Source organism: Pollachius pollachius (assembly GCF_949987615.1).
Source record: "Pollachius pollachius genome assembly, chromosome: 10".
NCBI lineage: Eukaryota > Metazoa > Chordata > Actinopteri > Gadiformes > Gadidae > Pollachius > Pollachius pollachius.
In genome coordinates, this window is record NC_136943.1 from 24420643 (window position 1) to 24447850 (window position 27208).

Here is a 27208-nt window from a genome sequence, read left to right on the forward strand (position 1 = left end):
TCCATTCTAACTTATGATAAGAGGCTAGTCTTTAAATCTTTGCAGTGACTGAATGTTTATGATAAAACGGATTGTTTTGCATTCGATGAGTGTGTGCGACTGTGCGTTTGTCATTTCCGGCTTCGGCATACCGCATGGTAATGAAGGCCTCGTGGTGAGTTGCTTTCTTAGTGAAGCAGCCTCGCCTTGGAGTTGGATGAGTTGGAGTGATATAAGTTGTCAGTGTCTGTATGTTGCTTAAATTCTCCCAAACAGTGGGCGCTAAGGATCAGGGCACGGCAGACCATTGCAGCCATTGATCTCGAGCAGAAAAATAAAAAAGCTTACAGCACCTGGTATTCCCAGGCGGTCACCCATCCAAGTACTAACCAGGCCCGACCCTGCTTAGCTTCCGAGATCAGACGAGACCGGGCGTGATCAGGGTGGTATGGCCGTACGCAAATGTTACCGGGTCCATACTACCTTTTATTCAGCAGGAGCACAAAAGGACTGAGAGCGCTGCCGTGGCCAGAGACGGGACTTGTACAGAAACAATGATTAGATCCATAATGAAGGAAAGCAATGCATAAAGACTTTATTCCATACTCAAAGTACCATATCAAAACGCAATGCAATACACTGCGTGTGCGGTTGAGTGATCTTTTGAAGAAATGTAGCGTTGCAACACCAGGGATAGACTGCAATGTATCTCTGTCGTTGCAGCCCTCTGATGCTCCCTGCTGCCGGCGTCACAACAGTGTCTGCATGTTTCACAAATAGAGTTTGGAGAGACGTTGTCGGTGTCTGTATGTTGCTTATATTCTCCCAAACAGTGGGCGCTAAGGATCAGGGCACGGCAGACCATTGCAGCCATTGATCTCGAGCAGAAAAATAAAAATGCTTACAGCACCTGGTATTCCCAGGCGGTCACCCATCCAAGTACTAACCAGGCCCGACCCTGCTTAGCTTCCGAGATCAGACGAGATCGGGCGTGATCAGGGTGGTATGGCCGTACGCAAATGTTACCGGGTCCATACTACCTTTTATTCAGCAGGAGCACAAAAGGACTGAGAGCGCTGCCGTGGCCAGAGACGGGACTTGTACAGAAACAATGATTTGATCCATAATGAAGGAAAGCAATGCATAAAGACTTTATTCCATACTCAAAGTACCATATCAAAACGCAATGCAATACACTGCGTGTGCGGTTGAGTGATCTTTTGAAGAAATGTAGCGTTGCAACACCAGGGATAGACTGCAATGTATCTCTGTCGTTGCAGCCCTCTGATGCTCCCTGCTGCCGGCGTCACAACAGTGTCTGCATGTTTAACAAATAGAGTTTGGAGAGACGTTGTCAGTGTCTGTATGTTGCTTAAATTCTCCCAAACAGTGGGCGCTAAAGATCAGGGCACGGCAGACCATTGCAGCCATTGATCTCGAGCAGAAAAATAAATATGCTTACAGCACCTGGTATTCCCAGGCGGTCACCCATCCAAGCACTAACCAGGCCCGACCCTGCTTAGCTTCCGAGATCAGACGAGATCGGGCGTGATCAGGGTGGTATGACCGTACGCAAATGTTCCCGGGTCCATACTACCTTTTATTCAGCAGGAGCACAAAAGGACTGAGAGCGCTGCCGTGGCCAGAGACGGGACTTGTACAGAAACAATGATTAGATCCATAATGAAGGAAAGCAATGCATAAAGACTTTATTCCATACTCAAAGTACCATATCAAAACGCAATGCAATACACTGCGTGTGCGGTTGAGTGATCTTTTGAAGAAATGTAGCGTTGCAACACAAGGGATAGACTGCAATGTATCTCTGTCGTTGCAGCCCTCTGATGCTCCCTGCTGCCGGCGTCACAACAGTGTCTGCATTTTTCACAAATAGAGTTTGGAGAGACGTTGTCAGTGTCTGTATGTTGCTTAAATTCTCCCAAACAGTGGGCGCTAAAGATCTCTGCCCGTATGCAAATTAGCCATGTGCGCCTAACAGAAGAATGACGTAATGTTGAGAACGAGTCATACTAAAAACCGAGAGCAAGCGAAAGCTAAACCAGACTGTATCAATCACACACTTTGGGTCCATTCTAACTTTTGATAAGAGTCTAGTCTTTAAATCTTTGCAGTGACTGAATGTTGATGATAAAACGGATTGTTTTGCATAAGATGAGTGTGTGCGACTGTGTGTTTGTCATTTCCGGCTTCGGCATACCGCAGGGTCATGAAGGCCTCGTGGTGAGTTACTTTCTTAGTGAAGCAGCTTAGCCTTACAGTTGGATAAGTTGGAGTGATTGGAGTTTATTTTTCACAGTGAGAGAGGGGTGCACCGGTCCTGGAGGTACTGCAATACCAGGTCGATGCGTGGAGTGGACGGAGCAAGCCCCTATTCCATCTCCCAGTTCCAAAAAACAATTTAATATATGGTCCCCGGGTAGGGGACGTATCAGATATTAAACTGATAAGAACAGATACTACACTTGATCTTAGCCAAAAGGCCGAGAAGCGATGCCCACACATGCTCAGACCAAGAGTCCAGCTTCCCAAACACGTCGCTCCACTTAGCGGTTTGACAGACGACGACAAAACAAATAGAAGACCAGTCACCCTGTGTGCGTGTTTGTGAAAGCTGAAGAAAAATGCCGAGGTCGCTGCATCTCTCTGCTGGTCCCTGCTGCCAGCGTCACCAGTGTGTCTGCATGTTTCTCAAATAGAGTTTGGAGAGACGTTGTCAGTGTCTGTATGTTGCTTAAATTCTCCCAAACAGTGGGCGCTAAAGATCACGGCACGGCAGGCCATTGCAGCCAATGAGCTCGAGTTGAAAAATAAATGTGCTTACAGCACCAGGTGGTCCCCCATCGATGTAGTAACCAGGCCCGACCCTGCTTAGCTTCCGAGATCAGACGAGATCGGGCATGATCAGGCTGTTATGGCCGTAAACTAACATTTCCGGGTCCATACTAGGTTTTATACAGCAGGAGCACATAAGGACTGAGGGTGCTGCCGTGGCCAGAGACGGGACTTGTACAGAAACAATGATTAGATCCATAATGAAGGAAAGCAATGCATAAAGACTTTATTCCATACTCAAAGTACCATATGAAAACGCAATGCAATACACTGCGTGTGCGGTTGAGTGATCTTTTGAAGAAATGTAGCGTTGCAACACCAGGGATAGACTGCAATGTATCTCTGTCGTTGCAGCCCTCTGATGCTCCCTGCTGCCGGCGTCACAACAGTGTCTGCATGTTTCACAAATAGAGTTTGGAGAGACGTTGTCAGTGTCTGTATGTTGCTTAAATTCTCCCAAACAGTGGGCGCTAAGGATCAGGGCACGGCAGACCATTGCAGCCATTGATCTCGAGCAGAAAAATAAAAATGCTTACAGCACCTGGTATTCCCAGGCGGTCACCCATCCAAGTACTAACCAGGCCCGACCCTGCTTAGCTTCCGAGATCAGACGAGATCGGGCGTGATCAGGGTGGTATGGCCGTACGCAAATGTTACCGGGTCCATACTACCTTTTATTCAGCAGGAGCACAAAAGGACTGAGAGCGCTGCCGTGGCCAGAGACGGGACTTGTACAGAAACAATGATTAGATCCATAATGAAGGAAAGCAATGCATAAAGACTTTATTCCATACTCAAAGTACCATATGAAAACGCAATGCAATACACTGCGTGTGCGGTTGAGTGATCTTTTGAAGAAATGTAACGTTGCAACACCAGGGATGGACTGCAATGTATCTCTGTCGTTGCAGCCCTCTGATGCTCCCTGCTGCCGGCGTCACAACAGTGTCTGCATGTTTCACAAATAGAGTTTGGAGAGACGTTGTCGGTGTCTGTATGTTGCTTATATTCTCCCAAACAGTGGGCGCTAAGGATCAGGGCACGTCAGACCATTGCAGCCATTGATCTCGAGCAGAAAAATAAAAATGCTTACAGCACCTGGTATTCCCAGGCGGTCACCCATCCAAGTACTAACCAGGCCCGACCCTGCTTAGCTTCCGAGATCAGACGAGATCGGGCGTGACCAGGGTGGTTTGGCCGTACGCAAATGTTACCGGGTCCATACTACCTTTTATTCAGCAGGAGCACAAAAGGACTGAGAGCGCTGCCGTGGCCAGAGACGGGACTTGTACAGAAACAATGATTAGATCCATAATGAAGGAAAGCAATGCATAAAGACTTTATTCCAGACTCAAAGTATCATATCAAAACGCAATGCAATACACTGCGTGTGCGGTTGAGTGATCTTTTGAAGAAATGTAGCGTTGCAACACCAGGGATAGACTGCAATGTATCTCTGTCGTTGCAGCCCTCTGATGCTCCCTGCTGCCGGCGTCACAACAGTGTCTGCATTTTTCACAAATAGAGTTTGGAGAGACGTTGTCAGTGTCTGTATGTTGCTTAAATTCTCCCAAACAGTGGGCGCTAAAGATCAGGGCACGGCAGACCATTGCAGCCATTGATCTCGAGCAGAAAAATAAATATGCTTACAGCACCTGGTATTCCCAGGCGGTCACCCATCCAAGTACTAACCAGGCCCGACCCTGCTTAGCTTCCGAGATCAGACGAGATCGGGCGTGATCAGGGTGGTTTGGCCGTACGCAAATGTTACCGGGTCCATACTACCTTTTATTCAGCAGGAGCACAAAAGGACAGAGCGCTGCCGTGGCCAGAGACGGGACTTGTACAGAAACAATGATTAGATCCATAATGAAGGAAAGCAATGCATAAAGACTTTATTCCATACTCAAAGTACCATATCAAAACGCAATGCAATACACTGCGTGTGCGGTTGAGTGATCTTTTGAAGAAATGTAGCGTTGCAACACCAGGGATAGACTGCAATGTATCTCTGTCGTTGCAGCCCTCTGATGCTCCCTGCTGCCGGCGTCACAACAGTGTCTGCATGTTTAACAAATAGAGTTTGGAGAGACGTTGTCAGTGTCTGTATGTTGCTTAAATTCTCCCAAACAGTGGGCGCTAAAGATCAGGGCACGGCAGACCATTGCAGCCATTGATCTCGAGCAGAAAAATAAATATGCTTACAGCACCTGGTATTCCCAGGCGGTCACCCATCCAAGTACTAACCAGGCCCGACCCTGCTTAGCTTCCGAGATCAGACGAGATCGGGCGTGATTTTTTTTTTTTTCTTTTATTATCAACATTAGTCCAATTTTATATACAAAACATTCATATTAATTGCACAGAGAAAAATAAACAGCTGAGGAAGCCTTTCTTCACTGCAAATAAACCAACGACAACAAAATGCAATTCAAAAATTGAACATAAGTTTCCCGTCATTCATCACAGAAATGAACTTGCATCCATTAATAAAGGTTTGAAATTCCATCTTTTCGCATTTATATATCCAGAAGATATCTTTCTTCAACTCAGCTTCAAAATAAGGCCATACATCTCTGTGTTTTCCCTCAAAATGTGCTAGGTTTCTTCTCAGCCATATAGCGTATCTTGCATGACTTACAACGTAATTTAACATATTCACGTTAACTCCTTCTTTCTTTTCCCACACCCCAAATAGAAATATCTTTTTCCACTCCATTCCCTGAATATACTCCCTCCCCCAGTGCTCATGCAGGAATCTTTTCAATTTCAAAAAAAACATCTTCAACTTGTCACACTCATAATACAGGTGCATTAATGTCTCTGGATCAATTGCACATACATCACATTCCCTCTTTACATTTCTATTTATTTGGTGTATCACCACATTTGTGAACATCCTATTATGTCTAAATTTAAAATCGTGATTCTGGCATTCTATACTATTGTTCTTTACAATCCAATTTTTCCATATTTCCTTTCCCTTCATACCTGGAAACACCTTTTCCTAAACCTTTTCGGAAGCAGGTTCTTTAAGCTCTTCCTTAATCAGCATGTTGTAACAGTCCTTTACTTTTAGATTGCGTAGTACTATTTTTTTCCCATTCTTTTCTGTATATAACTCTGGAAACGTTATTTTTCTGTCTGTTACCACGTTATTTTCTATTTGTCTGACCCATTCCGTCGGTATGCTTTCTTTTATTTTATCATACGTATTGACAATACTACTTTCACTCGTGTCTTCATCGTACTCCTGTACTGTATCTATAATCGCCTGGTCTCTAAGGAATCCAGGTATGAATTCGTATATGTAATCCTTAATTTGCCTTAATCCTGCATAGAAGAATTTTTTCTCCCATAGCATGTTATTGTTCTTTGTTATTATTGGATTACACCATACCGGTTGATTTATTATTTGACTAAGTTTGTTACATTCATACTTAATGTTGACTCTGTATTTGCCCCATGCTTCAAACACTTCTTTATAAAATGGAGGTACTTTTTCATACATAGTATTTTTCATTATCATAATTAATCCATTTTCTTCACACCTTCCGTTTTTATGCAAATATTCCTTGAAAACATTTTTCCATCCGTAATCCACCCTGTCATGCATATACTTTTTGACAGTCTTGATTCTTATTGCTTTTTTCTTTATATTTAAATCCACCAGTTTCAGTCCTCCTTCCTCATATTTCCCTATCAGGGTTTTATGTGCTATTCTAGCTGGTTTCCCCTCCCATATGTAGTTATTAATTATACTGTTTAGTTCTTTGTGCACCCACTCTGGCATGTCTATCACGGTAATTGCATATACAACCTTGGATAATATCAGAGCATTTATCACCACAACCTTCCCCTTCAATTTCAATCTCCTTGGCCTCCACGCATTTAATGTGTTTTTCACTTTGTTTTTAACCCCGTTCCACGTCTCGTCTCTAGCCTCCTTTTCTTTCACTCCAATATGTATCCCCAATATTTTTATATAATCATTTGCAATTCTAAAAGGCATGCTACAACCAATCTGGTTTACATTCCCAACGTACATTATTTCAGTTTTATCTATATTTACCTTAGCCCCTGATGCTTTTCCATATATTTCTATTTTTTCCATTATCCTTTTCACGCCATTCATATTTTTCACCGTACATGTGGTATCATCAGCATATTGTTGAATTTTGCTTTCTCCCCCATTTGGCAGTTGGATCCCCTCAATTTCTTTATCCTTTTTTATCATTTCAGCCAGACTTTCCGCAGTTAAGCTGTATAATACAGCAGATAGTGGACACCCTTGCCTTACAGATCTCTCAAGCGGAAAAGGATCCGTTATAGCGCCATTTATTTTAACGCTGCTTGTTGCATTCCTATATAACAGTTTTATCCAATTTATCATTCTCTCTCCGAACCCAAACTTCTCCAATGTGCAAAAAAGGAAACTGTGCTCAACCCTGTCAAAGGCTTTATTCAAGTCCACACTTAAAATAATTCCCCCGGCTTTGCCCATGTACTCTACCGTGTCCCTTATTGTGCTAATGATGTCTGATATGTCCCTCCCTGGTATCCCGTACGCCTGTGTTGATGATATGACTGTTGGTGCCGCCGTTTTTATTCTGTTTGCTAATACCTTTGCTAAAATTTTGTAATCTGTGTTTAGTAAGCTTAGTGGTCTGTAGTTCTCTAGTTTTCTTCTGCCTCCCTTGTTTTTATATAGTACCGTTATTAATCCTGTTGCAAGTGACTCTGGTATCTGCTGTTCCTTTTCCATCTCTGCATAGATCCTATTTAATATAGGGAACAGAATTTCTATAAACGTTTTGTAAAACTCACTCGTAAGGCCATCTGTCCCTGGACTTTTATTGGTTTTTAAGGACATTATTGCTTCTTTTATTTCTATGTCTTTTATATTATCATCACACATGCATTTCTCGTCTTCTGTGATTGTTTTGTTAATATCACTTAATACTATGTCTATATCTTCCTTATTTGCATTCCCTTTTTTGAACAGATTTTTATAAAATGTCCCAACCGTATCAATAATGTCTACAAAATCATTTATTGTCTCTCCATCTTCATTTTCCAACTCTTCGATATATACCCTTTCTTGTTTTCTTTTTTCCAGCCCCAAAAAATAACCTGTGCATTTCTCTCCCCTCATTGCATATTTTGCCTTACTCCTTGTTATTGCCCCCTCACATTGATTCCGCTCATAAGAGTCCAATTTCGATTTTATCTTTAAATATTTCTCTATACTATGATTTGGATCCTTATCCACTCTCTCAGCCTCTTCTGCCAGCGCATCCGTCAAGCCTTTTACTTTTTCTCTTTCTTTAAAGTTCCGGAACTTCGCATATCGAATGCTTATTGTTTTTATCTTTTGCTTTAGTCTTTCCCACCATGATCCCTTATTTCTGCACACTTCCATGTTATTTTTTTCTTGTTCTATACAGGCCACTACTTTGTTTCTATACCTCTCTTCCGCAAGCAGACTGCTGTTGAGGCACCATACTCCTCCTCCCCTTCTTTCCAACCCACTACCAACCTCTAACGACAGAATGGCATGGTCACTAAACGATGTGAAGTTATACTTCAATTTTTTTAGATATTTTACAATGCTCTGTTTTGCAACACAGAGATCAATTCGACTCTGCTTTAATTCCCCCATTACCATTTGTCTCCTCGAGTATTCCCGCTTGTTTGGGTTTTCATTCCTCCATATATCAATTAACTGTCTTTCCTCCATCATTTTTAGAAAAACCTTTCTTGACGTGTCGCTCTTAAATTCTTTCCCTCTCGCTAAATCCAGCCTTGTACTTTTTAAATTAAAATCTCCCACTATAATACAGTTTCCCACACACCATTTCCCCAAACCCAAGAAAAACACCTTCCTATCCGTTTCTATATTTGGCGCATATACATTAATCAGTCGATACACTATATTTTTGTATTTGAATTCTATTATTACTATTCTTCCCGTTTTATCGCTGTAGAGTTCTTTTATGTTTTGTACAATATCATTTTTTATCAAAATTGCTACACCACAAGATCTCTCTGTACCATTATTTACATATACCGTGTCTTTCCATTTTATTTTTATATCCTTCATGATATTGTCTGTCCAGTTGGTTTCTTGCAGACATAATATATCATTATTCTTACATTTGACTAATAGTTTTTCCAATTTGCTTGGATTTCGTAAACCATTTGTGTTAAATGAGATTAAGCTAAACATTAGACATAAGGTGATTATTGTTTCATTTCTAACCTTCATTTTTTTTCGTACCTTTCTTTTTTGCTGCTACCATTCTTTCCTTCTTGGCTTTCCTTTTCTTCACCAGCTCTGCCTTTCTGTCCTTTCCGTCCATGGGTTCGTCAGTCTCGGACACCGACCCAACGTCCATTTCCTCCATCCAGCTCTTCCTTATTTGGTCCCGCTCCTCCTCTGGGGTTTCCTCGATCTCCCCCTCCGACAACATGCCTTCCGCGTTGTCCTCTCCAACTCCTCTTGGACTTCCTCTACCAACCAGGGTGCGTTCATGGGCAATTTTCGACACCAGGTCCCCAGGGGTACCTTCACCTACTCCTAGCCCAATCGCTCCCCCGGTTGGTGGATCCTCTGGCTGGAGGACGTCGTCCAGAGTGCTGCAGAGTGGCTCCATTTCTGCTGCTGCCGGCGCCACCGCCGCCGTATCCGCTTCCACCACCGCTGCTGACACCTCCGCAGCCTCCTCCGCCAGCACCACTGCTGCCGCCGTCGCTTCACCGTCCCGCTGCCCTTCCTGGTTCTCATTTGCTCGGTCTCCTCCTCTCCCGTTACGCGTCGGGCAGTCCCGCGCGTAGTGCCCCTGCATCTGGCATTTGTGACACGTGAAATGTGGGCAGTCCCTCAAGATGTGTCCTGGTTGTATGCACATCCGGCATACTCTGACTTGTCGGTCATGAATTACTCTGAAGAATTCTGTGCCTTCCAGTGTATCAAATTTCGTTGAGTACGGCAGTGATTTCACCGTCTCTGTGAATTGTACTTTCAGAAATCTTGTCCCGTCTGCTATGTCAGTCCCAGGCCACATCCTTCTCTTTATCGGGGAGACAGCTTTCACTCCCCACTCGTACAGTTTCGCCAGGATAACCTCATCAGGCACATATGTCGGAAGGTTTAAAAAGGAGACAACCAGCTCATTGTTTGCCATCTCCTTGACAAACACTAAACTGTCTTTTATTTTTAACCCATCACACAATTTCTCCTTTCCATCTTCATTCTCCATCGTTATTTCATATTCTTTCGGTGCTTTAAATCGGCAGCCGACTACCACCCCACATACCTTCTTGATTTCTTTCAGTAATTCCATCATTGACACGTCTTCTTCCCCAACAATCTCCACAGCAACTGTCAGCCTCTTCTCAAAAGTTTGTGTCTTACTTTTGTCCGAAGCATTCCTGCCATTGTCCGTGATCCTTCTCGTAACCGTTTCCCTTCCAATGTCGGCATTCGTTGTCGGTTGCTGCGTCTTGCTGCTGTCCATGATCCTGCTCGTAGTCGTGGTCTTTCCATGGTCTGTGTTCTTGGGCGATATCTGCTCCATGCCTTTGTCCATATTCTGTGTCGTTGTGTGTACCGGTCCGCTTTCAGTTGCCGTGTGATCCGTCCTACTCCTCTCTACTCGCTCTCTCCTATCCATTTCGTCGCTCATTCAACACACACACAAACAAAAAGGACGTTCCCCCGAACAGCAAGCTGCTGGGGGAGTAAAGCTAAAACAAAAAGTAAACTAAACTCACTCACTGTCAATCTAACACAAATAAAATAAATTTCACCTTCTCTCTCCACTTGCTCTCTCTGCTCATTCACTATCTGGCTTCGCACCTGAACGGTATCAAACGTGATCAGGGTGGTATGGCCGTACGCAAATGTTACCGGGTCCATACTACCTTTAATTCAGCAGGAGCACAAAAGGACTGAGAGCGCTGCCGTGGCCAGAGACGGGACTTGTACAGAAACAATGATTAGATCCATAATGAAGGAAAGCAATGCATAAAGACTTTATTCCATACTCAAAGTACCATATCAAAACGCAATGCAATACACTGCGTGTGCGGTTGAGTGATCTTTTGAAGAAATGTAGCGTTGCAACACCAGGGATAGACTGCAATGTATCTCTGTCGTTGCAGCCCTCTGATGCTCCCTGCTGCCGGCGTCACAACAGTGTCTGCATGTTTCACAAATAGAGTTTGGAGAGACGTTGTCGGTGTCTGTATGTTGCTTATATTCTCCCAAACAGTGGGCGCTAAGGATCAGGGCACGGCAGACCATTGCAGCCATTGATCTCGAGCAGAAAAATAAAAATGCTTACAGCACCTGGTATTCCCAGGCGGTCACCCATCCAAGTACTAACCAGGCCCGACCCTGCTTAGCTTCCGAGATCAGACGAGATCGGGCGTGATCAGGGTGGTATGGCCGTACGCAAATGTTACCGGGTCCATACTACCTTTTATTCAGCAGGAGCACAAAAGGACTGAGAGCGCTGCCGTGGCCAGAGACGGGACTTGTACAGAAACAATGATTAGATCCATAATGAAGGAAAGCAATGCATAAAGACTTTATTCCATACTCAAAGTACCATATGAAAACGCAATGCAATACACTGCGTGTGCGGTTGAGTGATCTTTTGAAGAAATGTAACGTTGCAACACCAGGGATGGACTGCAATGTATCTCTGTCGTTGCAGCCCTCTGATGCTCCCTGCTGCCGGCGTCACAACAGTGTCTGCATGTTTCACAAATAGAGTTTGGAGAGACGTTGTCGGTGTCTGTATGTTGCTTATATTCTCCCAAACAGTGGGCGCTAAGGATCAGGGCACGTCAGACCATTGCAGCCATTGATCTCGAGCAGAAAAATAAAAATGCTTACAGCACCTGGTATTCCCAGGCGGTCACCCATCCAAGTACTAACCAGGCCCGACCCTGCTTAGCTTCCGAGATCAGACGAGATCGGGCGTGACCAGGGTGGTTTGGCCGTACGCAAATGTTACCGGGTCCATACTACCTTTTATTCAGCAGGAGCACAAAAGGACTGAGAGCGCTGCCGTGGCCAGAGACGGGACTTGTACAGAAACAATGATTAGATCCATAATGAAGGAAAGCAATGCATAAAGACTTTATTCCAGACTCAAAGTATCATATCAAAACGCAATGCAATACACTGCGTGTGCGGTTGAGTGATCTTTTGAAGAAATGTAGCGTTGCAACACCAGGGATAGACTGCAATGTATCTCTGTCGTTGCAGCCCTCTGATGCTCCCTGCTGCCGGCGTCACAACAGTGTCTGCATTTTTCACAAATAGAGTTTGGAGAGACGTTGTCAGTGTCTGTATGTTGCTTAAATTCTCCCAAACAGTGGGCGCTAAAGATCAGGGCACGGCAGACCATTGCAGCCATTGATCTCGAGCAGAAAAATAAATATGCTTACAGCACCTGGTATTCCCAGGCGGTCACCCATCCAAGTACTAACCAGGCCCGACCCTGCTTAGCTTCCGAGATCAGACGAGATCGGGCGTGATCAGGGTGGTTTGGCCGTACGCAAATGTTACCGGGTCCATACTACCTTTTATTCAGCAGGAGCACAAAAGGACAGAGCGCTGCCGTGGCCAGAGACGGGACTTGTACAGAAACAATGATTAGATCCATAATGAAGGAAAGCAATGCATAAAGACTTTATTCCATACTCAAAGTACCATATCAAAACGCAATGCAATACACTGCGTGTGCGGTTGAGTGATCTTTTGAAGAAATGTAGCGTTGCAACACCAGGGATAGACTGCAATGTATCTCTGTCGTTGCAGCCCTCTGATGCTCCCTGCTGCCGGCGTCACAACAGTGTCTGCATGTTTAACAAATAGAGTTTGGAGAGACGTTGTCAGTGTCTGTATGTTGCTTAAATTCTCCCAAACAGTGGGCGCTAAAGATCAGGGCACGGCAGACCATTGCAGCCATTGATCTCGAGCAGAAAAATAAATATGCTTACAGCACCTGGTATTCCCAGGCGGTCACCCATCCAAGTACTAACCAGGCCCGACCCTGCTTAGCTTCCGAGATCAGACGAGATCGGGCGTGATTTTTTTTTTTTTCTTTTATTATCAACATTAGTCCAATTTTATATACAAAACATTCATATTAATTGCACAGAGAAAAATAAACAGCTGAGGAAGCCTTTCTTCACTGCAAATAAACCAACGACAACAAAATGCAATTCAAAAATTGAACATAAGTTTCCCGTCATTCATCACAGAAATGAACTTGCATCCATTAATAAAGGTTTGAAATTCCATCTTTTCGCATTTATATATCCAGAAGATATCTTTCTTCAACTCAGCTTCAAAATAAGGCCATACATCTCTGTGTTTTCCCTCAAAATGTGCTAGGTTTCTTCTCAGCCATATAGCGTATCTTGCATGACTTACAACGTAATTTAACATATTCACGTTAACTCCTTCTTTCTTTTCCCACACCCCAAATAGAAATATCTTTTTCCACTCCATTCCCTGAATATACTCCCTCCCCCAGTGCTCATGCAGGAATCTTTTCAATTTCAAAAAAAACATCTTCAACTTGTCACACTCATAATACAGGTGCATTAATGTCTCTGGATCAATTGCACATACATCACATTCCCTCTTTACATTTCTATTTATTTGGTGTATCACCACATTTGTGAACATCCTATTATGTCTAAATTTAAAATCGTGATTCTGGCATTCTATACTATTGTTCTTTACAATCCAATTTTTCCATATTTCCTTTCCCTTCATACCTGGAAACACCTTTTCCCAAACCTTTTCGGAAGCAGGTTCTTTAAGCTCTTCCTTAATCAGCATGTTGTAACAGTCCTTTACTTTTAGATTGCGTAGTACTATTTTTTTCCCATTCTTTTCTGTATATAACTCTGGAAACGTTATTTTTCTGTCTGTTACCACGTTATTTTCTATTTGTCTGACCCATTCCGTCGGTATGCTTTCTTTTATTTTATCATACGTATTGACAATACTACTTTCACTCGTGTCTTCATCGTACTCCTGTACTGTATCTATAATCGCCTGGTCTCTAAGGAATCCAGGTATGAATTCGTATATGTAATCCTTAATTTGCCTTAATCCTGCATAGAAGAATTTTTTCTCCCATAGCATGTTATTGTTCTTTGTTATTATTGGATTACACCATACCGGTTGATTTATTATTTGACTAAGTTTGTTACATTCATACTTAATGTTGACTCTGTATTTGCCCCATGCTTCAAACACTTCTTTATAAAATGGAGGTACTTTTTCATACATAGTATTTTTCATTATCATAATTAATCCATTTTCTTCACACCTTCCGTTTTTATGCAAATATTCCTTGAAAACATTTTTCCATCCGTAATCCACCCTGTCATGCATATACTTTTTGACAGTCTTGATTCTTATTGCTTTTTTCTTTATATTTAAATCCACCAGTTTCAGTCCTCCTTCCTCATATTTCCCTATCAGGGTTTTATGTGCTATTCTAGCTGGTTTCCCCTCCCATATGTAGTTATTAATTATACTGTTTAGTTCTTTGTGCACCCACTCTGGCATGTCTATCACGGTAATTGCATATACAACCTTGGATAATATCAGAGCATTTATCACCACAACCTTCCCCTTCAATTTCAATCTCCTTGGCCTCCACGCATTTAATGTGTTTTTCACTTTGTTTATAACCCCGTTCCACGTCTCGTCTCTAGCCTCCTTTTCTTTCACTCCAATATGTATCCCCAATATTTTTATATAATCATTTGCAATTCTAAAAGGCATGCTACAACCAATCTGGTTTACATTCCCAACGTACATTATTTCAGTTTTATCTATATTTACCTTAGCCCCTGATGCTTTTCCATATATTTCTATTTTTTCCATTATCCTTTTCACGCCATTCATATTTTTCACCGTACATGTGGTATCATCAGCATATTGTTGAATTTTGCTTTCTCCCCCATTTGGCAGTTGGATCCCCTCAATTTCTTTATCCTTTTTTATCATTTCAGCCAGACTTTCCGCAGTTAAGCTGTATAATACAGCAGATAGTGGACACCCTTGCCTTACAGATCTCTCAAGCGGAAAAGGATCCGTTATAGCGCCATTTATTTTAACGCTGCTTGTTGCATTCCTATATAACAGTTTTATCCAATTTATCATTCTCTCTCCGAACCCAAACTTCTCCAATGTGCAAAAAAGGAAACTGTGCTCAACCCTGTCAAAGGCTTTATTCAAGTCCACACTTAAAATAATTCCCCCGGCTTTGCCCATGTACTCTACCGTGTCCCTTATTGTGCTAATGATGTCTGATATGTCCCTCCCTGGTATCCCGTACGCCTGTGTTGATGATATGACTGTTGGTGCCGCCGTTTTTATTCTGTTTGCTAATACCTTTGCTAAAATTTTGTAATCTGTGTTTAGTAAGCTTAGTGGTCTGTAGTTCTCTAGTTTTCTTCTGCCTCCCTTGTTTTTATATAGTACCGTTATTAATCCTGTTGCAAGTGACTCTGGTATCTGCTGTTCCTTTTCCATCTCTGCATAGATCCTATTTAATATAGGGAACAGAATTTCTATAAACGTTTTGTAAAACTCACTCGTAAGGCCATCTGTCCCTGGACTTTTATTGGTTTTTAAGGACATTATTGCTTCTTTTATTTCTATGTCTTTTATATTATCATCACACATGCATTTCTCGTCTTCTGTGATTGTTTTGTTAATATCACTTAATACTATGTCTATATCTTCCTTATTTGCATTCCCTTTTTTGAACAGATTTTTATAAAATGTCCCAACCGTATCAATAATGTCTACAAAATCATTTATTGTCTCTCCATCTTCATTTTCCAACTCTTCGATATATACCCTTTCTTGTTTTCTTTTTTCCAGCCCCAAAAAATAACCTGTGCATTTCTCTCCCCTCATTGCATATTTTGCCTTACTCCTTGTTATTGCCCCCTCACATTGATTCCGCTCATAAGAGTCCAATTTCGATTTTATCTTTAAATATTTCTCTATACTATGATTTGGATCCTTATCCACTCTCTCAGCCTCTTCTGCCAGCGCATCCGTCAAGCCTTTCACTTTTTCTCTTTCTTTAAAGTTCCGGAACTTCGCATATCGAATGCTTATTGTTTTTATCTTTTGCTTTAGTCTTTCCCACCATGATCCCTTATTTCTGCACACTTCCATGTTATTTTTTTCTTGTTCTATACAGGCCACTACTTTGTTTCTATACCTCTCTTCCGCAAGCAGACTGCTGTTGAGGCACCATACTCCTCCTCCCCTTCTTTCCAACCCACTACCAACCTCTAACGACAGAATGGCATGGTCACTAAACGATGTGAAGTTATACTTCAATTTTTTTAGATATTTTACAATGCTCTGTTTTGCAACACAGAGATCAATTCGACTCTGCTTTAATTCCCCCATTACCATTTGTCTCCTCGAGTATTCCCGCTTGTTTGGGTTTTCATTCCTCCATATATCAATTAACTGTCTTTCCTCCATCATTTTTAGAAAAACCTTTCTTGACGTGTCGCTCTTAAATTCTTTCCCTCTCGCTAAATCCAGCCTTGTACTTTTTAAATTAAAATCTCCCACTATAATACAGTTTCCCACACACCATTTCCCCAAACCCAAGAAAAACACCTTCCTATCCGTTTCTATATTTGGCGCATATACATTAATCAGTCGATACACTATATTTTTGTATTTGAATTCTATTATTACTATTCTTCCCGTTTTATCGCTGTAGAGTTCTTTTATGTTTTGTACAATATCATTTTTTATCAAAATTGCTACACCACAAGATCTCTCTGTACCATTATTTACATATACCGTGTCTTTCCATTTTATTTTTATATCCTTCATGATATTGTCTGTCCAGTTGGTTTCTTGCAGACATAATATATCATTATTCTTACATTTGACTAATAGTTTTTCCAATTTGCTTGGATTTCGTAAACCATTTGTGTTAAATGAGATTAAGCTAAACATTAGACATAAGGTGATTATTGTTTCATTTCTAACCTTCATTTTTTTTCGTACCTTTCTTTTTTGCTGCTACCATTCTTTCCTTCTTGGCTTTCCTTTTCTTCACCAGCTCTGCCTTTCTGTCCTTTCCGTCCATGGGTTCGTCAGTCTCGGACACCGACCCAACGTCCATTTCCTCCATCCAGCTCTTCCTTATTTGGTCCCGCTCCTCCTCTGGGGTTTCCTCGATCTCCCCCTCCGACAACATGCCTTCCGCGTTGTCCTCTCCAACTCCTCTTGGACTTCCTCTACCAACCAGGGTGCGTTCATGGGCAATTTTCGACACCAGGTCCCCAGGGGTACCTTCACCTACTCCTAGCCCAATCGCTCCCCCGGTTGGTGGATCCTCTGGCTGGAGGACGTCGTCCAGAGTGCTGCAGAGTGGCTCCATTTCTGCTGCTGCCGGCGCCACCGCCGCCGTATCCGCTTCCACCACCGCTGCTGACACCTCCGCAGCCTCCTCCGCCAGCACCACTGCTGCCGCCGTCGCTTCACCGTCCCGCTGCCCTTCCTGGTTCTCATTTGCTCGGTCTCCTCCTCTCCCGTTACGCGTCGGGCAGTCCCGCGCGTAGTGCCCCTGCATCTGGCATTTGTGACACGTGAAATGTGGGCAGTCCCTCAAGATGTGTCCTGGTTGTATGCACATCCGGCATACTCTGACTTGTCGGTCATGAATTACTCTGAAGAATTCTGTGCCTTCCAGTGTATCAAATTTCGTTGAGTACGGCAGTGATTTCACCGTCTCTGTGAATTGTACTTTCAGAAATCTTGTCCCGTCTGCTATGTCAGTCCCAGGCCACATCCTTCTCTTTATCGGGGAGACAGCTTTCACTCCCCACTCGTACAGTTTCGCCAGGATAACCTCATCAGGCACATATGTCGGAAGGTTTAAAAAGGAGACAACCAGCTCATTGTTTGCCATCTCCTTGACAAACACTAAACTGTCTTTTATTTTTAACCCATCACACAATTTCTCCTTTCCATCTTCATTCTCCATCGTTATTTCATATTCTTTCGGTGCTTTAAATCGGCAGCCGACTACCACCCCACATACCTTCTTGATTTCTTTCAGTAATTCCATCATTGACACGTCTTCTTCCCCAACAATCTCCACAGCAACTGTCAGCCTCTTCTCAAAAGTTTGTGTCTTACTTTTGTCCGAAGCATTCCTGCCATTGTCCGTGATCCTTCTCGTAACCGTTTCCCTTCCAATGTCGGCATTCGTTGTCGGTTGCTGCGTCTTGCTGCTGTCCATGATCCTGCTCGTAGTCGTGGTCTTTCCATGGTCTGTGTTCTTGGGCGATATCTGCTCCATGCCTTTGTCCATATTCTGTGTCGTTGTGTGTACCGGTCCGCTTTCAGTTGCCGTGTGATCCGTCCTACTCCTCTCTACTCGCTCTCTCCTATCCATTTCGTCGCTCATTCAACACACACACAAACAAAAAGGACGTTCCCCCGAACAGCAAGCTGCTGGGGGAGTAAAGCTAAAACAAAAAGTAAACTAAACTCACTCACTGTCAATCTAACACAAATAAAATAAATTTCACCTTCTCTCTCCACTTGCTCTCTCTGCTCATTCACTATCTGGCTTCGCACCTGAACGGTATCAAACGTGATCAGGGTGGTATGGCCGTACGCAAATGTTACCGGGTCCATACTACCTTTAATTCAGCAGGAGCACAAAAGGACTGAGAGCGCTGCCGTGGCCAGAGACGGGACTTGTACAGAAACAATGATTAGATCCATAATGAAGGAAAGCAATGCATAAAGACTTTATTCCATACTCAAAGTACCATATCAAAACGCAATGCAATACACTGCGTGTGCGGTTGAGTGATCTTTTGAAGAAATGTAGCGTTGCAACACCAGGGATAGACTGCAATGTATCTCTGTCGTTGCAGCCCTCTGATGCTCCCTGCTGCCGGCGTCACAACAGTGTCTGCATGTTTCACAAATAGAGTTTGGAGAGACGTTGTCGGTGTCTGTATGTTGCTTATATTCTCCCAAACAGTGGGCGCTAAGGATCAGGGCACGACAGACCATTGCAGCCATTGATCTCGAGCAGAAAAATAAAAATGCTTACAGCACCTGGTATTCCCAGGCGGTCACCCATCCAAGTACTAACCAGGCCCGACCCTGCTTAGCTTCCGAGATCAGACGAGATCGGGCGTGATCAGGGTGGTATGGCCGTACGCAAATGTTACCGGGTCCATACTACCTTTTATTCAGCAGGAGCACAAAAGGACTGAGAGCGCTGCCGTGGCCAGAGACGGGACTTGTACAGAAACAATGATTAGATCCATAATGAAGGAAAGCAATGCATAAAGACTTTATTCCATACTCAAAGTACCATATGAAAACGCAATGCAATACACTGCGTGTGCGGTTGAGTGATCTTTTGAAGAAATGTAACGTTGCAACACCAGGGATGGACTGCAATGTATCTCTGTCGTTGCAGCCCTCTGATGCTCCCTGCTGCCGGCGTCACAACAGTGTCTGCATGTTTCACAAATAGAGTTTGGAGAGACGTTGTCGGTGTCTGTATGTTGCTTATATTCTCCCAAACAGTGGGCGCTAAGGATCAGGGCACGTCAGACCATTGCAGCCATTGATCTCGAGCAGAAAAATAAAAATGCTTACAGCACCTGGTATTCCAAGGCGGTCACCCATCCAAGTACTAACCAGGCCCGACCCTGCTTAGCTTCCGAGATCAGACGAGATCGGGCGTGATCAGGGTGGTTTGGCCGTACGCAAATGTTACCGGGTCCATACTACCTTTTATTCAGCAGGAGCACAAAAGGACTGAGAGCGCTGCCGTGGCCAGAGACGGGACTTGTACAGAAACAATGATTAGATCCATAATGAAGGAAAGCAATGCATAAAGACTTTATTCCAGACTCAAAGTATCATATCAAAACGCAATGCAATACACTGCGTGTGCGGTTGAGTGATCTTTTGAAGAAATGTAGCGTTGCAACACCAGGGATAGACTGCAATGTATCTCTGTCGTTGCAGCCCTCTGATGCTCCCTGCTGCCGGCGTCACAACAGTGTCTGCATTTTTCACAAATAGAGTTTGGAGAGACGTTGTCAGTGTCTGTATGTTGCTTAAATTCTCCCAAACAGTGGGCGCTAAAGATCAGGGCACGGCAGACCATTGCAGCCATTGATCTCGAGCAGAAAAATAAATATGCTTACAGCACCTGGTATTCCCAGGCGGTCACCCATCCAAGTACTAACCAGGCCCGACCCTGCTTAGCTTCCGAGATCAGACGAGATCGGGCGTGATCAGGGTGGTTTGGCCGTACGCAAATGTTACCGGGTCCATACTACCTTTTATTCAGCAGGAGCACAAAAGGACAGAGCGCTGCCGTGGCCAGAGACGGGACTTGTACAGAAACAATGATTAGATCCATAATGAAGGAAAGCAATGCATAAAGACTTTATTCCATACTCAAAGTACCATATCAAAACGCAATGCAATACACTGCGTGTGCGGTTGAGTGATCTTTTGAAGAAATGTAGCGTTGCAACACCAGGGATAGACTGCAATGTATCTCTGTCGTTGCAGCCCTCTGATGCTCCCTGCTGCCGGCGTCACAACAGTGTCTGCATGTTTAACAAATAGAGTTTGGAGAGACGTTGTCAGTGTCTGTATGTTGCTTAAATTCTCCCAAACAGTGGGCGCTAAAGATCAGGGCACGGCAGACCATTGCAGCCATTGATCTCGAGCAGAAAAATAAATATGCTTACAGCACCTGGTATTCCCAGGCGGTCACCCATCCAAGTACTAACCAGGCCCGACCCTGCTTAGCTTCCGAGATCAGACGAGATCGGGCGTGATTTTTTTTTTTTTCTTTTATTATCAACATTAGTCCAATTTTATATACAAAACATTCATATTAATTGCACAGAGAAAAATAAACAGCTGAGGAAGCCTTTCTTCACTGCAAATAAACCAACGACAACAAAATGCAATTCAAAAATTGAACATAAGTTTCCCGTCATTCATCACAGAAATGAACTTGCATCCATTAATAAAGGTTTGAAATTCCATCTTTTCGCATTTATATATCCAGAAGATATCTTTCTTCAACTCAGCTTCAAAATAAGGCCATACATCTCTGTGTTTTCCCTCAAAATGTGCTAGGTTTCTTCTCAGCCATATAGCGTATCTTGCATGACTTACAACGTAATTTAACATATTCACGTTAACTCCTTCTTTCTTTTCCCACACCCCAAATAGAAATATCTTTTTCCACTCCATTCCCTGAATATACTCCCTCCCCCAGTGCTCATGCAGGAATCTTTTCAATTTCAAAAAAAACATCTTCAACTTGTCACACTCATAATACAGGTGCATTAATGTCTCTGGATCAATTGCACATACATCACATTCCCTCTTTACATTTCTATTTATTTGGTGTATCACCACATTTGTGAACATCCTATTATGTCTAAATTTAAAATCGTGATTCTGGCATTCTATACTATTGTTCTTTACAATCCAATTTTTCCATATTTCCTTTCCCTTCATACCTGGAAACACCTTTTCCCAAACCTTTTCGGAAGCAGGTTCTTTAAGCTCTTCCTTAATCAGCATGTTGTAACAGTCCTTTACTTTTAGATTGCGTAGTACTATTTTTTTCCCATTCTTTTCTGTATATAACTCTGGAAACGTTATTTTTCTGTCTGTTACCACGTTATTTTCTATTTGTCTGACCCATTCCGTCGGTATGCTTTCTTTTATTTTATCATACGTATTGACAATACTACTTTCACTCGTGTCTTCATCGTACTCCTGTACTGTATCTATAATCGCCTGGTCTCTAAGGAATCCAGGTATGAATTCGTATATGTAATCCTTAATTTGCCTTAATCCTGCATAGAAGAATTTTTTCTCCCATAGCATGTTATTGTTCTTTGTTATTATTGGATTACACCATACCGGTTGATTTATTATTTGACTAAGTTTGTTACATTCATACTTAATGTTGACTCTGTATTTGCCCCATGCTTCAAACACTTCTTTATAAAATGGAGGTACTTTTTCATACATAGTATTTTTCATTATCATAATTAATCCATTTTCTTCACACCTTCCGTTTTTATGCAAATATTCCTTGAAAACATTTTTCCATCCGTAATCCACCCTGTCATGCATATACTTTTTGACAGTCTTGATTCTTATTGCTTTTTTCTTTATATTTAAATCCACCAGTTTCAGTCCTCCTTCCTCATATTTCCCTATCAGGGTTTTATGTGCTATTCTAGCTGGTTTCCCCTCCCATATGTAGTTATTAATTATACTGTTTAGTTCTTTGTGCACCCACTCTGGCATGTCTATCACGGTAATTGCATATACAACCTTGGATAATATCAGAGCATTTATCACCACAACCTTCCCCTTCAATTTCAATCTCCTTGGCCTCCACGCATTTAATGTGTTTTTCACTTTGTTTATAACCCCGTTCCACGTCTCGTCTCTAGCCTCCTTTTCTTTCACTCCAATATGTATCCCCAATATTTTTATATAATCATTTGCAATTCTAAAAGGCATGCTACAACCAATCTGGTTTACATTCCCAACGTACATTATTTCAGTTTTATCTATATTTACCTTAGCCCCTGATGCTTTTCCATATATTTCTATTTTTTCCATTATCCTTTTCACGCCATTCATATTTTTCACCGTACATGTGGTATCATCAGCATATTGTTGAATTTTGCTTTCTCCCCCATTTGGCAGTTGGATCCCCTCAATTTCTTTATCCTTTTTTATCATTTCAGCCAGACTTTCCGCAGTTAAGCTGTATAATACAGCAGATAGTGGACACCCTTGCCTTACAGATCTCTCAAGCGGAAAAGGATCCGTTATAGCGCCATTTATTTTAACGCTGCTTGTTGCATTCCTATATAACAGTTTTATCCAATTTATCATTCTCTCTCCGAACCCAAACTTCTCCAATGTGCAAAAAAGGAAACTGTGCTCAACCCTGTCAAAGGCTTTATTCAAGTCCACACTTAAAATAATTCCCCCGGCTTTGCCCATGTACTCTACCGTGTCCCTTATTGTGCTAATGATGTCTGATATGTCCCTCCCTGGTATCCCGTACGCCTGTGTTGATGATATGACTGTTGGTGCCGCCGTTTTTATTCTGTTTGCTAATACCTTTGCTAAAATTTTGTAATCTGTGTTTAGTAAGCTTAGTGGTCTGTAGTTCTCTAGTTTTCTTCTGCCTCCCTTGTTTTTATATAGTACCGTTATTAATCCTGTTGCAAGTGACTCTGGTATCTGCTGTTCCTTTTCCATCTCTGCATAGATCCTATTTAATATAGGGAACAGAATTTCTATAAACGTTTTGTAAAACTCACTCGTAAGGCCATCTGTCCCTGGACTTTTATTGGTTTTTAAGGACATTATTGCTTCTTTTATTTCTATGTCTTTTATATTATCATCACACATGCATTTCTCGTCTTCTGTGATTGTTTTGTTAATATCACTTAATACTATGTCTATATCTTCCTTATTTGCATTCCCTTTTTTGAACAGATTTTTATAAAATGTCCCAACCGTATCAATAATGTCTACAAAATCATTTATTGTCTCTCCATCTTCATTTTCCAACTCTTCGATATATACCCTTTCTTGTTTTCTTTTTTCCAGCCCCAAAAAATAACCTGTGCATTTCCCTCCCCTCATTGCATATTTTGCCTTACTCCTTGTTATTGCCCCCTCACATTGATTCCGCTCATAAGAGTCCAATTTCGATTTTATCTTTAAATATTTCTCTATACTATGATTTGGATCCTTATCCACTCTCTCAGCCTCTTCTGCCAGCGCATCCTTCAAGCCTTTTACTTTTTCTCTTTCTTTAAAGTTCGGGAACTTCGCATATCGAATGCTTATTGTTTTTATCTTTTGCTTTAGTCTTTCCCACCATGATCCCTTATTTCTGCACACTTCCATGTTATTTTTTTCTTGTTCTATACAGGCCACTACTTTGTTTCTATACCTCTCTTCCGCAAGCAGACTGCTGTTGAGGCACCATACTCCTCCTCCCCTTCTTTCCAACCCACTACCAACCTCTAACGACAGAATGGCATGGTCACTAAACGATGTGAAGTTATACTTCAATTTTTTTAGATATTTTACAATGCTCTGTTTTGCAACACAGAGATCAATTCGACTCTGCTTTAATTCCCCCATTACCATTTGTCTCCTCGAGTATTCCCGCTTGTTTGGGTTTTCATTCCTCCATATATCAATTAACTGTCTTTCCTCCATCATTTTTAGAAAAACCTTTCTTGACGTGTCGCTCTTAAATTCTTTCCCTCTCGCTAAATCCAGCCTTGTACTTTTTAAATTAAAATCTCCCACTATAATACAGTTTCCCACACACCATTTCCCCAAACCCAAGAAAAACACCTTCCTATCCGTTTCTATATTTGGCGCATATACATTAATCAGTCGATACACTATATTTTTGTATTTGAATTCTATTATTACTATTCTTCCCGTTTTATCGCTGTAGAGTTCTTTTATGTTTTGTACAATATCATTTTTTATCAAAATTGCTACACCACAAGATCTCTCTGTACCATTATTTACATATACCGTGTCTTTCCATTTTATTTTTATATCCTTCATGATATTGTCTGTCCAGTTGGTTTCTTGCAGACATAATATATCATTATTCTTACATTTGACTAATAGTTTTTCCAATTTGCTTGGATTTCGTAAACCATTTGTGTTAAATGAGATTAAGCTAAACATTAGACATAAGGTGATTATTGTTTCATTTCTAACCTTCATTTTTTTTCGTACCTTTCTTTTTTGCTGCTACCATTCTTTCCTTCTTGGCTTTCCTTTTCTTCACCAGCTCTGCCTTTCTGTCCTTTCCGTCCATGGGTTCGTCAGTCTCGGACACCGACCCAACGTCCATTTCCTCCATCCAGCTCTTCCTTATTTGGTCCCGCTCCTCCTCTGGGGTTTCCTCGATCTCCCCCTCCGACAACATGCCTTCCGCGTTGTCCTCTCCAACTCCTCTTGGACTTCCTCTACCAACCAGGGTGCGTTCATGGGCAATTTTCGACACCAGGTCCCCAGGGGTACCTTCACCTACTCCTAGCCCAATCGCTCCCCCGGTTGGTGGATCCTCTGGCTGGAGGACGTCGTCCAGAGTGCTGCAGAGTGGCTCCATTTCTGCTGCTGCCGGCGCCACCGCCGCCGTATCCGCTTCCACCACCGCTGCTGACACCTCCGCAGCCTCCTCCGCCAGCACCACTGCTGCCGCCGTCGCTTCACCGTCCCGCTGCCCTTCCTGGTTCTCATTTGCTCGGTCTCCTCCTCTCCCGTTACGCGTCGGGCAGTCCCGCGCGTAGTGCCCCTGCATCTGGCATTTGTGACACGTGAAATGTGGGCAGTCCCTCAAGATGTGTCCTGGTTGTATGCACATCCGGCATACTCTGACTTGTCGGTCATGAATTACTCTGAAGAATTCTGTGCCTTCCAGTGTATCAAATTTCGTTGAGTACGGCAGTGATTTCACCGTCTCTGTGAATTGTACTTTCAGAAATCTTGTCCCGTCTGCTATGTCAGTCCCAGGCCACATCCTTCTCTTTATCGGGGAGACAGCTTTCACTCCCCACTCGTACAGTTTCGCCAGGATAACCTCATCAGGCACATATGTCGGAAGGTTTAAAAAGGAGACAACCAGCTCATTGTTTGCCATCTCCTTGACAAACACTAAACTGTCTTTTATTTTTAACCCATCACACAATTTCTCCTTTCCATCTTCATTCTCCATCGTTATTTCATATTCTTTCGGTGCTTTAAATCGGCAGCCGACTACCACCCCACATACCTTCTTGATTTCTTTCAGTAATTCCATCATTGACACGTCTTCTTCCCCAACAATCTCCACAGCAACTGTCAGCCTCTTCTCAAAAGTTTGTGTCTTACTTTTGTCCGAAGCATTCCTGCCATTGTCCGTGATCCTTCTCGTAACCGTTTCCCTTCCAATGTCGGCATTCGTTGTCGGTTGCTGCGTCTTGCTGCTGTCCATGATCCTGCTCGTAGTCGTGGTCTTTCCATGGTCTGTGTTCTTGGGCGATATCTGCTCCATGCCTTTGTCCATATTCTGTGTCGTTGTGTGTACCGGTCCGCTTTCAGTTGCCGTGTGATCCGTCCTACTCCTCTCTACTCGCTCTCTCCTATCCATTTCGTCGCTCATTCAACACACACACAAACAAAAAGGACGTTCCCCCGAACAGCAAGCTGCTGGGGGAGTAAAGCTAAAACAAAAAGTAAACTAAACTCACTCACTGTCAATCTAACACAAATAAAATAAATTTCACCTTCTCTCTCCACTTGCTCTCTCTGCTCATTCACTATCTGGCTTCGCACCTGAACGGTATCAAACGTGATCAGGGTGGTATGGCCGTACGCAAATGTTACCGGGTCCATACTACCTTTAATTCAGCAGGAGCACAAAAGGACTGAGAGCGCTGCCGTGGCCAGAGACGGGACTTGTACAGAAACAATGATTAGATCCATAATGAAGGAAAGCAATGCATAAAGACTTTATTCCATACTCAAAGTACCATATCAAAACGCAATGCAATACACTGCGTGTGCGGTTGAGTGATCTTTTGAAGAAATGTAGCGTTGCAACACCAGGGATAGACTGCAATGTATCTCTGTCGTTGCAGCCCTCTGATGCTCCCTGCTGCCGGCGTCACAACAGTGTCTGCATGTTTCACAAATAGAGTTTGGAGAGACGTTGTCGGTGTCTGTATGTTGCTTATATTCTCCCAAACAGTGGGCGCTAAGGATCAGGGCACGGCAGACCATTGCAGCCATTGATCTCGAGCAGAAAAATAAAAATGCTTACAGCACCTGGTATTCCCAGGCGGTCACCCATCCAAGTACTAACCAGGCCCGACCCTGCTTAGCTTCCGAGATCAGACGAGATCGGGCGTGATCAGGGTGGTATGGCCGTACGCAAATGTTACCGGGTCCATACTACCTTTTATTCAGCAGGAGCACAAAAGGACTGAGAGCGCTGCCGTGGCCAGAGACGGGACTTGTACAGAAACAATGATTAGATCCATAATGAAGGAAAGCAATGCATAAAGACTTTATTCCATACTCAAAGTACCATATGAAAACGCAATGCAATACACTGCGTGTGCGGTTGAGTGATCTTTTGAAGAAATGTAACGTTGCAACACCAGGGATGGACTGCAATGTATCTCTGTCGTTGCAGCCCTCTGATGCTCCCTGCTGCCGGCGTCA